Genomic DNA, 14,327 nt, shown 5'->3' with positions numbered 1-14,327 from the left:
CAGACATCCTCAATCACAAGGGAACAGAAACCCTGTAAGTCGGATCTGATAGACTGAGCCTTCTGATCAGCATCATGCAGTGACTGGTGTGCAGACCCAAGGGGTTCTCGAGCCCCCCTGCAGGGAGCAAAGCCCTCAGCACCCCCTTACTTCCCCAGGAAGGATACAGGCTGCCATATTCATTTGAATGTGAATTAGACCCAGCTCTGGTTTGGTTGAAGATTGAAATGAGTCTTGTTTTATCTTCAGGAAAATTTAGAAAGAAGAAAATCAAGCAGTTGAACGTATGCACAGAGTGAGTTTGGAAGCAGGGGTGACAGCCTTACTGGGCAGAGGCCACATTCTGCCTTCTCTCCCCTAGTTAGAGTTAATAGGTGAAAAGCAAAACTTTCACAACACACTGTCCCTCCAGAGCCCAGAGTGAGGGTGTGGCACGTGATGCTGAGCGCTTGGGCAGGGCCAGATGGCCACTGTGCTCATTAGGGCAGTGACTGCCAGGGCCCAAGATGTCCACAAAGTCATCTGCATTTCTAGAAAGGAAGAGTTGGTCAGCTGCCATCCTCTCCCTAGGAAGCGCGTTGGAAAGGCTCTTTGATTCCCAAACCATACAGAATGCAAGGAGGAAACCAGATCACGTAGCTGGGCTGAGGGGCTGAGGACCTGCCCCACTTTATGGAATGCCAACTGCTACATCACAATCACAGGAGGTAAAAAAAACGTGTCCGTAAAGCAAACCGCCAGAAAAGGATGCAAGCATCAACCAACGGAGGTCTAGAACATTACGAAAGCAAACAAGCTCATACTTTAGGACTGTGAGATTGGTGTGCTTATATGGAAAGTTACAGGGTGTCTGGGGTCATGAGCAAGCAGCCCAAGCCATGAGCACATTGGAGAGCTCCCTGGGACCCTTCCAACGCAAACCGGGCAGTGGGACAGGTGCAGCCTTCTTGTCATGGGACCGTGAGCCTCCAGGGAGCCTGGAGAGTTGGGTGACCCCACTCCCAGAAGCAACCTGGAGCACCAGTGACACGGCTTCAGAGGGCTTTCAGGGGGGCCCAGGAGCACCTCTGAAATGGACATGTTGTTTATTGCTTCCCGCCTTGCAAGGGAAGCAAGCTCAGAACGAATTCATGTAAAGTGGTGATCATCAGAGCGTTTCTGCATAGCCTCCCAGGCCGAGGACTGAGCATGTTCTGGGATCAGTCTTACTTGCTGCATAGACAGAACACACATTAATGGTTGGGCTTTCTTCCTGACAGCCCAAGTGGCACGCTTCCAGTGAGAAGTGTTCTATTTTTGCATTTTGCATTTCAGTAAAAAAATACTCGATTTGAGGGGCTGTTTTAAGAGCAAAATGACTAACTTCAGATGCCTAATTTGGTAGGTTGGCGATCACAACTGCAGAGTTAATGGGATGGAGCTGGAATGCTCAGCCGTCCTGAGCAAAGAAAGGCCTGAGCCTGCATGTCCATGGTTCGGGGTGTCAATGGGGCCACTCTTGGGCAGCAGGCCCCTGAGTTTCATCAGTGTTAAGACCTAGGGGAGCAGGTGCGGTCTGGACAGAAGCTCTGTCATCTCAGAGCAACTGAGCTTTCTAAACTCAGGAGAGATGCAGGCTTCCCCGGGTACCATGAAGGGAGGGACTCCCTGACCTCACCTCCAACCTTGGGTTCTGCAGCTTGGCTTGTTTTTAATCCTACAGAAACCACCTTTCCCCCAAGGCAAGCGCACTGATTGAGACTTTCAACCCCAGTACCATCGTATTTTTTCTGTTTACAATTTTTTTTTGTTAAGAAAAAGCAGATGGGTAAAGAGTAAGAAGTGTAAGGAAGAAGAGGGTAGGGAAGAACAAGGATAGGGGAGGGCAGAGGGAATGATAAGAGGCGGACGTTCTTTGGAGTTCGGGGAGAGATTTGCGTTGGCTACTCTACTTGTGAGTGTGAAGCATGCAATCAGCTGAAAGGTCTCAAAGGAAAAGAGTAGTTACATGCATCTGGATCTACCCACCCAGAGGAAAAAGGTAGAGGCGTTGAAAAGCACATTTCAAACAAAAATTTAACAATATGAGCTTGTTTATGTCTTAATGCAAAGAAACAAAAGATGGATACTGACTGTATTTGTAACTGAGTGAAATAGTCGGCCTCTCTGCCTCCAGAACTGTGTTGGTCTCCTCTGCTGCCTTAGCCTTTGGCCCAAAAGTAAAAAAGAAAAAGGGCTCTTCTCAGCCCTGCAGCCTGGCACACAGGCTGCTTGGTCATCAGAAGAGTATCACTTACAGTGTGAAATTCGGCAAATAGCCCCTTACCTGAGTAGCCTCCCCCAGAAGACAGGGAGATGTGTGTGACAATAATGACAGCCCTGGCAGACGTGTGGGAACATCGTGAGTGGGCCTAGGCTGGTGAGAGTCCGCCACCCAAGGACATGGCGTGTCTCAGCTCCCCTGGGACCCTCGCTGGTGCCCAGATGTCTGCACCCTGCGGTCACCATCCCAGCTGCTCCTCCCCCTGCTCCCTCCTCCCCTGCATAAAAGAAGCTGGCAGTCAACCCAGAGCTGAGACAGTGCTTCAGGACATGAGTTCGCCATCCTCTCCATCTGCTGACTTTCTGAATAAAGTCACTTTCCTGGTCCCAACACCTTGTCCTGGACTTACTGGCATGTTGTGTGGTGAGTGGCATGAGCCTGGACTCAATGACGTAGTTACAATTTGATACCAATCCTGGAAAAATATACACATAGCCACATTCCTTTGTTTATCCACATATCCACAGGAAAGAGCCTGGACAGAAATTCACAAACACATTAATTGGTGGTAAATTGTTGATTTGTTTCTTCTTTACACTTATATGAATTTCTGATATCTTTTTAATGAGAAAGAAAGTTCTGTAATCAGAAAAAAAGTGTAACGATGCCAATATCTTTAGAATGAATTTCACTTCAAGTTATAAAATTAATCAGAATAACTGTTTCTGAGATCAATGCTTGGACTCAGAATGTCCTTCAACATCAGACAAGACTCTTGTGTTCTTCTAGCCCACGAAGGCAGGCACAGAATGAATGTGGAGTTCACAGGTGGGCCAGCTCACATGGTGTGTGAGTCACAACCCTGCTGACACGTGGGAAAGTGAATAAAGAGCTCCATATTCCAAGCACCACCCGGAGGTGAAAAGCCAACTCTCACAAATACAGGTGGGCATGCGGCCCTGCCCTGCGCACGTCTTGTCATGGCTGCACGAAACCCCTGTGTGTGCTTGTCCACCTGCACTGGGGTCCCCCAGCAGCAGCGGTGAGGCCCCCACTGCTCCCACACCACCATGGGGTCAGCAGGCTTATGTCTCAGGTAAAAGCCCCCGGGGCAGGCCTCCGTCTCTAAATATCAGCTTTCAAAAATTAATGTCTTGGTTGTGAAATAGATTTTTAAAAAATGTTTAGCAGAAAGTGAGAGGCACAAAATCTTCAGGAGCCTGGGTAGAGCCTCCTGCCCGTGTTCATGTAACAGGTCTGTCCCTTCCGGCAGGAGCACCAGGGACGCTGCAGAGGCCCAGGACACCACCAGGGCTGCTTGGCAAAGGCTGGCCCCGCTCTGCAGTAAACCCCCCGGGGCTGAACCACACCTCTGCAGACTCCTCTAGGGGTCATGTTTCTTTTCTATTTTTTTACTTTATACACAATCTTATGAAGGTTTCACATGCACAACATTGTGGTTTCAACATTTACCCATATCATCAAGTCCCCCCACCCCCCCACTGCAGTCACTGTTTATCAGTGTAGTGAGATGCTGTGGAGTCACTGCTTGTCTTCTCCGGGCTGTACTGCCTTCCTGGAGACCTACCTATACTGTGAGGTTAATTATAGCACCCCTCAATCCCCTTCTCCCTCCCCCTCCACCCACCCCCACTCCTTCCCTTTGGAAACTGCTAGTCCCTTCTTGGAGTCTGTGAGTCTGCTGCTGTTTTGTTCCTTCAGTTTTGCTTGTTGTTATACTCCACAAATGAGGGAAATCATTTCATACTTGTCTTTCTCTGCCTGGCTTATTTCACTGGGCATAACACCCTCTAGCTCCATCCATGTTGTTGTAAATGGTAGGATTTGTTTTCTTTTTATGGCTGAATAATATTCTGTTGTGTATATGTACCACATTTTCTGTATCCATTCATCTACTGATGGACACTTAGGTTGCTTCCACATCTTGGCAATTGTAAATAGTGCTGTGATAAACACAGGGGTGCTTCTGTCTTTTTGAATCAGAGGACCTTGTTTTCTTTGGGTAAATTCTTAGGAGCAGAATTCCTGGGTCAAATGGTATTTATATTTTTAGTTTTTTGAGGCACCTCCATATTGCTTTCTGCCATGATTGAGCCAATTTACAGTCCCATCAACAGTGTAGGAGAGTTCTAGGGATCATGTTTGATGACCGATTCTAACTCCTATTTTCCAAATGTATCTTTGCCATGCCTCCCTTGCTAGCTCATTCTGCAAGTCCTTTTCTGTCAAATTCTCTTAAAGATTGGCACTTGTTGTTACTTTTTACTCAACAATGACAACAGCAGAGGAGAGCTGCATGGCACCGTAGAAAGTGCCCTGACACAGGGTTTGAGCCCAGGCTCAGTTCCCGCTTCCATCCCCGATTAGCTGGGCAGCTGGGTGATCGCCTGTCACCTCAGTGGAGGTCATTTAGTGTAGGCTGACATCAGACTTATTTTCCTTTCACAAGTACAAAACACACACCAATCTGTGGCACAGAAATACAAATGCGTGCAGTGCACATATACGCATATGCACATACATATCTAACTGAAAAAAGGCTTCATGGCAATACACTTACCATAGCCTGGGCTGCACACTCTGGTCATTTTATTCTGTTTGAATTTTAGAGGCTGGTCACAACCTAGCATGGAATGACCTGCATCCTGGCAAACACCTTGGAGGGGGCCTCTTCCAAAATGCAAGATGCAGCTGGGTTAAAGGCTGCAGCAAGTGTGCCAGTCAGCAAGTGTGCCAGTCAGCAAGTGTGCCAGTCAGTTCCTTTTCCACAACCCGCAGCCGCGATGCTGATGACTGTCACTGCCTGTGGATACAGTCCTCTGGAGAGGGGCTCTGGGCTTGGTGAGAGGCCCAGGGCCTGCCATCCACCTGCTCAGACTCCTTGGCTGGGGTAGGAAACCAGGTGTCCTCTCGAGGCCACGAGAAGCTACGGCAGTTCCAGGGGTCACACACCTGCGACTTCAACCATCAAGGAAGACAGACGATTCTGGGGCAACTCGGGGGTCATGTTCCGGTCTCCTTAGGGCACCTTGCCCACTTCATGATCTTACATGACATCCGTGTGCAGATGACCCCAGATTTTTGCTCCATGTGCGTGTCTAATGGGCATAGCAAATCTGGCAGGTCCAAAGGGTGTCCCTGACCTCCTCTGCCTGGAATCTGCTGCACACCCTCTCTTGGCCTTCAAGGTGAGCAGGACCACCCCTCACCCGGGAGCTCAGGCTCCAACCCAGTGGTGCTCTTTCCATCTCCTATCTGCCTGTCCCAAGTCCTGCCGGCACCTCTCCCCTTCCCACCACTGCTGACCCTCCCCCAACTACCACCCTGGGCCCGGCCCCCGTGTGCCCTTACCTCCCTCCTGGAGAGGCTGTCTCAGTGTGCAGGCAGTCAGGTAGGGCTTTGAAACGTGTCCATCATGCCAGCTATTCTCATCTTTACATGCTGCCAGGGACTGTCCTTTGCCCAGAGCAAAACAAAACACACACCACACATGCACTTTTCACTTTGGTTTATAAGGAAGAGCATGAAGGGACCATTTCATAATGGAAGAAAAACCAGCCCTTTTTGGCAGTAACCAGCCAAGCCTTCACACACTCTCAAGTGTGATGCCTAATATTTGGGACACGGGATTCTGTGTCCAGGAAGAGTTGTGAGCACTTTATGTGCATCATCATGGCCACCTCATGCCCCTCTTGTCCCACTCAACAGGGGAGGACACCAAGATGGAGAGAGGCTAGGTGACTGGCCTGGTGGAATCAAGTGTGAGCTGCTGCAGCCCAGGTTCCTGGGGAGCAAACAGAAGCTCGTAGGAAGAGCTGCAGGGTGAGCATCAGGGAACTTGGAGCTCAGAAGGGTGCTCACGGGGATGGGGTGACATGCACAGCTTTTGCTGCAACCAGGGGTGGATCCTGAGGAGAGGGTGTGACCATGGGTGAAGTGCCCTCAGCCAGGCTGTCTGGGCAGGAGCAGTGACTGGGGCAGGTCCTCTGGTCTGTCCCTATGTCTGAGCCACACATCACCCTGTCCACCAGGGATGTCAGGCCACAGCCCAGGCCTCTGCTAACCCTGGCACTGAACATGTATGTTGGCATTAGCGGGGACAAGGGCCTGGAGTTTGAAGAGCACCTGCGGCTGGCTGGGCTTTCCCAGGGTGCTCCTGGGTCTGTCCCAGGTGGGTCTGGGCTTCTGTACATAAAGTCAGGGCCCATTTCTTCAGAGTGCCCAGATGGCATACACATCTTCTTGCCCTATCAACAGAAAGAACTTGACTCTTTTCCTGGGGAGGTAAAGGATTATAAGGAGAGTTGAAAGGTGGGATTGGTCACCGGGGTAAAGCAGCCCCTGCTGGAGGAAATGGTCCCTCAGCTGGGGAGGTAGACGGGGTTTCCTGTGGACATGCCCGGCTTCCATGGCAGTCATGTTACCTGAGTCCCGGGGAGGGAAGAGGGTGGCTTGAGAGGTTAGAAGGAGCAAAGAAAATCCATGTCTCCATCCTGAATGTCGTTGTTGCACTGACAACATTCTGCTTTGATGTGAGAAAACTTCATACACTTGTGTCCACGGCAGCCCTCCAGAATTCGCTTATTTTTCTCCCCCTAATGGGAAGATCATGATTACTTAGCTGACTGAACACACTTTTATGAAACTGGGTTCTCTGTAGCTCTAAATGTGTAACCGTGGCAGCTTGCCACAAACAAAGTGCAGATGGAAAAGCCACCCCTGGAAAGCAGTGTCTGTGGAGCCCCGTGTGCCCCTGGGACGGCGGTGCGTGAGGCTGGGGCGCTCGGCCCTCCTCACGCGTCCTGGGTTCTGGGCCGTTTGCTCTCATGAGGGGGCGGGTGCTCAGTCTGGGACTTTTCTGGAATTTCCATGCTGGGCTCAGGGTGCTGTTGTGGGTAGAAGTAGGACAGGATTTTGTCTTCTAGCTGTGTTTTCATGGCAAGAACTCAGTTTTATTTTCTTTTATTTGGAATATTTTGGGGAAGCAGATGGCGAGTCAGGGGACTAAGCCTTCCTCCCTCTGGCTGCCCTGGAGATGGACACCTCGCGATGCCAGACGATGTGCTCCACATGCGGGCCGCTTGGCTCGGGGAGAGGTGCCGCTAACAGCCCGGCCGCCAGGGCCCTTCTCCTTCATTCTCAGCCCCGGGCCAGGCCCGGCCTGTGGCTACTTCCTACCCTGACTCTACTGCAGCGTCCATCTGCGCTTGGACAGTTTCTGAGACAGAGGAAAAGAAGCCTTTGTCGGAAAGTAATTCTTTCTCAACATGCTAAACAACTCTTTTTTCCTCAGAAATGTGCATTCACATTGTCAAAAAGCAGCCCTGAGTTGTTTCTGCGGAAGTTTTCTTTTTGGAAATATTTTGTCCTGACTCTACTATTGCATTTACGCAGATCACAACCAGCAGCTTCCGAGCCTCTCAGCTTGTTCCTCTCCCTCTGCGAGCTGGAGGCCCCATCCTCCCCGCCGAGGCCAGCACCGGCTGGAACATGGTTCTGTCTCTGGCATGGAGGACGAGCACTCAGATGATACGCACATGCGGGGACGGTGAGGGTGTGAGTCGTACGGAATCCTTTGTTAGGAGATGGTTCAGCCAGATTCTTTTAGAGCCTGGAGGGGGTGGCGTTTTCTGAAAAACTCTGTAAAGCACATGAAGTTCAAGCAGTCAACACAGTCATCACAGTTAAAGATCAGGCTCTGGGCCCGGCTTCCACCTAAACACACGCCGTTAAGCCAGATGTCAAAAGGCCCAAAGCATACTGTTACTCTGGCTCATTTCCTTATCCCCAGCTCTTTCTAAAAACAGTCTCAGAGGCGTACAGTAAAGACGACCTACTGAAAGGCCTACTGAAGTGTGCATTCTACATCAGGAAGGTGGGAGGCGTGCATCAGTATGCACCTTTCATGCAGGGATGATGACCAGCCCCAAGTTGGGAGTGGGACAGGTGACAGGGCCTACCCCTCCAACAGATGCGGGCCAAATACTGTTTCGGGCGGCACTCTGAGCCAAGGGATGAGGACAGAAAGACGGAAGGACTCAGTTGTCTGGGATTCATTTTGACTGTCTGCATTTCCCCCAAAGGTAGAGCTGACTGTGCCTAACCACACTGATGAGATATTGTGCAGACGAGAATTCTACCCCGAAGATCAGGAAAGGTATTTTTCCCCTAAACTGTGACCATAGATATTCTTAATCACCTCAGCCATGGGAGCACTCCAATAGCACATCCACCAGAAATGCGACCGTGAGGGCTGGGGTCATGGTACACTTCGCATTGGCCCAAATACATACACATGTCGGAGAACATGGCCACTATTTAGGGCATATGCCAAGATTTGTATAATTAAAGTAATTTAAAAAGACTGCAGACTTTGGGTGGTGTGTCCACATAGGTCCACCAACTGTAACAAATGTGCCCTCTGATGCGGGTGTTGATGGTGGGGAGGCTGTGTGTGGGGCAGGGTGCGTGAGGCCCCCCCGCACCCACGGGGACGCCGCACGTGGGGCAGGGTATATGAGGACTCTCCGCACTAATGCAGTTTTGCTGTGAACCTAAAATGGCTTTAAAGTATAAAGTCTATTAAAATGTAAACAAAGAAGGCAACAATAGCAGTGTTTCCAAACCCAAGGCCTCCCTCACTGTGTGCTCTGGCCTAAGACCTGGGCCTCCCCGGACCACGTTTGGGCCGCCCCCTTCCAGCTTTGCTCTGAGCCCTTGAACTTCAGATCTTCCCATCACATGTCAAAATAAATGCAGCCTCTCTGTTCCAGAATACCTTTATCGTTCCTTACTGCCCACAGACTTCACAGGGCCTGTACCTTTTGTCTCCATGAGAAAAAAGAGGCTGTGATCTCCATACTGCAACACTTTTATTTACTTTATCTGTAATATAATTAATAGATGACTGTGTGGAGATCAAGGCAGTTTCAAAGAGAATGAGACAGCTTCATATGAAACTTGCTCATTTGAATCAGTCCAGGACTCTATCAAAGTCTGTGTGATAATTTCATGTAAATCCTGGTGTTCCGAATCTGTATCTTTTAACCTGTATGTACCATTTTTAACACACTGTATTTCAAAGATATCGGAGGCTGGCCTAATTTGTATTACAGAATTATAGTCTAACCAGCAAGCAGCACTTCATACTGAGTTATTAAAATTAATATAGAAGCTTGTTATGAAGGCATCTACAGAGGTCTCATACGGTCATCTCAGAAGGGCTAGGGTGGAGAAAACCACTTTTTCTATTAAAACCTCCAATTTTCTTCAGTCAAGGTCCCGCCACAGGTATCTGCATTTTGAAACTGCCTTTGGTGGGACCTGGGGATCCTGCATCTAAGGTTGCCTCCTCAGGGGCAATAACAGTTGTAACTTGTCCCTGTTTGAATGTCCAATGTATTACTGATTTTTCTTTGCTTAATTTGGGCATGTAAAAGAGTTGCACATTTTGATTTCATAAATATTATTGCTCCTTCCTTAGGTTCATTTCGTGGGTTTTCCATATCTTCCATTCACTGACATCCAACAGCAGACATTTATGCTCCCCCAGGAGTCTGAACTTTAGGGAGGGGCTTCCTGCCTCTCCCAGCTGGTGGAGCTCCCGGGGGTCCTGGGCCGGTGGCTGCCTCCCTGCAGTCTCTGCCTCCATCTTCAGCTGGGTTTCTGAGACCCTAAGCTCCCTTTGGCTCACTCTTTTTTTTTTCTTCTCGTTGCCCAGGTGCCCCTTCCAACCCCCTTAGCTGAGTGCCCACTGTGACAGACAGCAGCTCTGAGACTTGTTGATGAGCAGCCTCCTTGAAAGCTTATTTAAATGCAGGTGACTGTGTCCCCACCCGCAGAAAGTCTGATCTGTAGGTCTGGCCCATGCCCCAGAGTCTGCATTAGATACCCCCCAGCTTGTGGTGCCTGCAGATGCCCAGCCCCAGCTGGGGGTGCAGGTAGGGGCTGTTCTTTCCCTCTAGCTGAGGCTGAGGCCTCACCTGAGCTGGTGGGGGCCAGAGCAAGGCACAGGGCAGGAGAGGCATCGCTCCCCATCCCTGCCCGCTGCTCAGTCGGTCCTCCTGCTGCCCAGGCTACTGCAGGGGGCCCTCCCCGCTCTGAGACCCACCGCCGTGGGACCCACCCCTGCTTTGTGTATTTTCAGTCTGAGGCCCTGGAGGAGGGTCTGGGGCCAGCTGCAGCCCCCTTGGGGACAGGAATCCGGGTGCTGGTCAGGCAGGTGGGGACGGAGGCGGGGCTGCCATGTCTGCAGCCAGGGCCCTCCTTGAGGCGGCCAGCACAGCCCTCAGCCCGCTCCTGCAGGCGCACAGCTGGGGCCCAGAAGGAAAGGCAGTGAACCACAAGGGCCCTCATGGTGCTCTGCCTGGGGGGTCCTCGACTGCTAAGCAGGAGTCAGTCCCACTGCCCCGTTCATGTGAGGAGGCCAAGCCCCTGTGCCTGGCCCCCCTGGTAGTAAACGTGTCCATGTTCCTCTCCTTGCCCCTCACCCAGGTATAAGAACAGCAGTTAATTAAGATGGAAAGATGACAAGAGTAATGTGAATAAAGAAATGAGTAGAAAACACACGATTTGTCTAGAACATTTGGAAATCCCCACTCTGACTTCCCGGTTCCCATTTTAGAGACAATTCTCTGAGACTGTGCATCCAGGAGCAAAAGGCCTCAGAGAAGGGGTGGAGGTCAGTGCTCCCAGTGGGGGCAGATGTCAACCCTCGGCTTTGGGAATGAGGGGTCTCCTTTCCCTGTAGTTAAGAGTAGGGCCCCTGATGTGTGCACAATCAGGGCCACCAGGACCCTAGGATATCTATCTTCGATGTCCCACTCACGTTTTGCTGCTGAAACAACAGACCTGACAGGCTGCATGGCATGGTCCCAGCAAGCCCCAAGCAGACCCTCATTCTCCACGCTGGGATGGGGGCCCCTATCTGGAGGTCACTGCTTGGATAGATTTCTGTTATCCAGAGGCCTCGACAACCAGGCATACGCCAAACTCCTCCTGGGACTCTGCCAAGGGCCCATGATACCCTCCCACTTCCTGCTGGTGAGCCCGGTTGCATCTCAGCCATCAATCCAAACTTGGGTTCCTAAAGTTCTGTTTTTCTTCCTAAAATGAAAACAAGAAACTGATTTCCTCTGGGCAAAGACCCCTTTGCAGGTCTGGTTGCAGTCCCCTGTGGTCCCATGCTCCAGATCATCCCAGATGCTGCTCACACAGAGCCTCCAGCCCCTCCCAGATACCTGCTGTGAGCTCCGCTTGTCCCCAGAACCCCTGCCTGTCCTGCTGAGTCACCCTGCATGTGCCATGGGGGGTCAGAGGTTGTGGGGCAGCAGGGCTGCCTTCCTGAACTGTCTGAGACTTACATGGGCTCCCCATGCGGTGTGCCCTGCAGAAATAAGGAAGGATTCTGTCAGGACCCTGGCTGTCCTCGGGGAGCACGTGTCCCCTCTGAGAACCCTGCAAGCACTGCATCAAGTCCACCTCCTGCTGGGGGCAGAGGTGGGGAGGGAGGGAGGGGCCCCCAGGAAGCTCAGGGTGTGGCTTCTCCTTCTGGGCTCCTGGGTGGACCTCCATCCCTGAGGCCAGTGTGGGCTTGAGAACTGTCCTTAGAAGGCCTTTCTGCATGGGCTGTTTGAAGGGTCATGGACTCCTGCACTCATCTACCCACTGAACCAATCCTCCCACCACCCACCAGTCAGATACTTCAGCGGCTGCTCACTTCACGTTCTGCCATGGCCAAATGTGTGGTCTCTGCCCTCAGGAAGGAGCTCAGTGCCTTCTTAGGGAGTCACAGACATTCTAGCAGTTTCTGGAAATGCTGCAGTTGGTGTGGGTTCCAGACCCCACCCAGGACGAGGGGCCCAGATTAGCTGCACACCTAGTGATCTGTTTATTAATATCATAAAAGCATAGTTCTCAAAGAGAGTCTTCCTTTTGGCAAAGTAACAATCCAACATGGGGAAGAATGGGCATTTTCTAGTGTTTCTCTAAATGACATTATGTTAGAATCTAGATTTAAAAAATTCTCTGTTATCTTAGCAGGGTAGCATTGCCCCCTCCAAAATCCCCTCCTCGATTCTGTCCCTCATGATTCCTTCTGTGATGTAGGAAGAAGAGGTCAGGGCTGGGGCGGGCAGGCCGGGACACTCCTTGGCTGGGCTCTGGAGCATGTGGGGCACAGGGGCCCTCACGGGCCTGTCTCTCTGTCACATCTGCCTTCTGCAGAGGCTGAGGACCCCTGGGGGCTCCTGAGGCCCTCTCCGGAGGAAGTTGGTGCTGTTCTGAGCCCCAAGCCAGAAGGGCCATAAAGGGGTGCCATCTCCACTGAGAGAGGTGGAAGCGTTCTTGCCCTGTTAGCTCATAAGTGAGAATTCAGGGAGCCCTCCACCCAGAAAAGGCAACTGTAACCCGCTGCATCGCGATGAAAGACACTTTGGGTGAAAGAAACACGAAGTGGGGATGATTTAGTTCCTTGAAGCCTTTTTCATAGATGGGCCTTAGCTATTTGCAGTGGACAGCCCTTCTCTGCGTGACCGACATGGCTCAGCATCCACCTGTCCCCTGAGCAATTCCAGACAGGCCATTTCTTTCAAGTCCCAGGAACCCGGGTGAGATTCCCTTGGGGCACACCGCAACTCTGCTACCCTTTTAAATACACAAAGGTGTTAGAAACAGAAACGGGCTTGGCCTTGGGGCTGAGGCCATCCCTCCGTCCCTGCCCCCTGCATGGATACCAGGGTCTAACCTCTCCACGATCAGCCTGCACTTCTCAGGGAGGCCTGCTTCCTGCCTGGACCTCATGGCCTGGTGTGGAAGGGGTGGATCAGACAGACAGGGTGGGCTTCTCAGCTGCCTCCCTAACAGCACCACTGTGGGAAAGATGCTCAGCCTTTCTGGGTGCCTGGTGCTCTGCTCACCTGAGCACCCAATGAGAGGCTGAAATAGGAGTGCCGTGGGGCAGCTCCCAGAACGGCCCCTGGTGCATTGTAGGTACTTGACAAATGTTGGCTCCTTTCTGCATTCTGCTGCTCTGGGGTGGAAGGAGCGGTCCTGGAAACTTCTTTATGGTAAGGACTAGTCTATATTCCAACGTGTCAAGGCCTTGGTAAAATCTTGGCTGTTTTCTGCCATCTTACTCAAGAATTGGAGCTCTAAGGAGGATGCTAGCGAATTGCTCAGTTTGTCTTCAGGATTAGTGGGGAATTTGTCTCCACCTGTGTGTGTTCCTTCTCTTCTCTTCTCCCATCTGTCTCCTTGGGGACAGGGCCTTCCAGACCAGCCTTTGCCATGAGGCATGCCTGCAGGGGGTCTGGGAGGCAAGGGCCAGCCCGTTCAGCACCCCAGAGGGGAATCGGCCCCCTCCCCCAAGTCTGCTGGACTATAATAGGGCTCTGGGACCCACTAACCTAATCACTTAGCAGGAGGACTACACACGGCAACCCCTTCTCCTCACCAGGGGTGGAGAGGCGGGGCTGCCACCCTGTGCCTTTGGAGTGCGGCTGCCCCTGCGCTCATGGATTGGGGTGCCCTGCAAATTGCTCTGGCCACTGGGAACTCAGAACCTGGGGTGCTCCTCCTGGAACTCAGGAGGAATTAGAGGGAAAGGAACGGGGGAAGTCTGGGAGATGAGAAGGTGGGGAGCAGGGAGGTTTGTCCCACTGTCTGGGGGCAGCTCCCTGGATTGCCTGAGGCCCTGAGGCCCTCCTTCATTTTCCTGGACTGGGATGGCTCCGCGGGCATCTTCAGGAACTCCACTTTCTGCTTCCAGCTCCAGGTGAGGCACAGCTCCCAGCCCATGGGGCGTATGCTGCCTTCCAGGAGACCCCGCTGCGCAGCCTGGAGGACTACCTTATCCCAGGCCCCTGGTAGCAGCGACAGGTCAGTTCTGCCGGCATGTTTCCCGTTGGGGAGATCTGTCTCCCAAATGGCTGCTTCGGGTGTCGAGCGATTCCGTGAGAAAGGCACTGAGTCCGCCCCGCCTCCTGCTTGGCATCAGCCTGTGAACTGGGCTGGCACCTGGCGAAGCGCAGGACAAAGAAGGTGTTGTCGGGTGAGGGTGGGGAGG

This window comes from Manis pentadactyla, chromosome 2 (genome assembly GCF_030020395.1).
Source record: "Manis pentadactyla isolate mManPen7 chromosome 2, mManPen7.hap1, whole genome shotgun sequence".
NCBI classification, from domain to species: Eukaryota; Metazoa; Chordata; class Mammalia; order Pholidota; family Manidae; genus Manis; species Manis pentadactyla.
The sequence above is the reverse complement of the archived record's forward strand: the minus strand, read 5'-3'. Positions refer to the sequence as shown.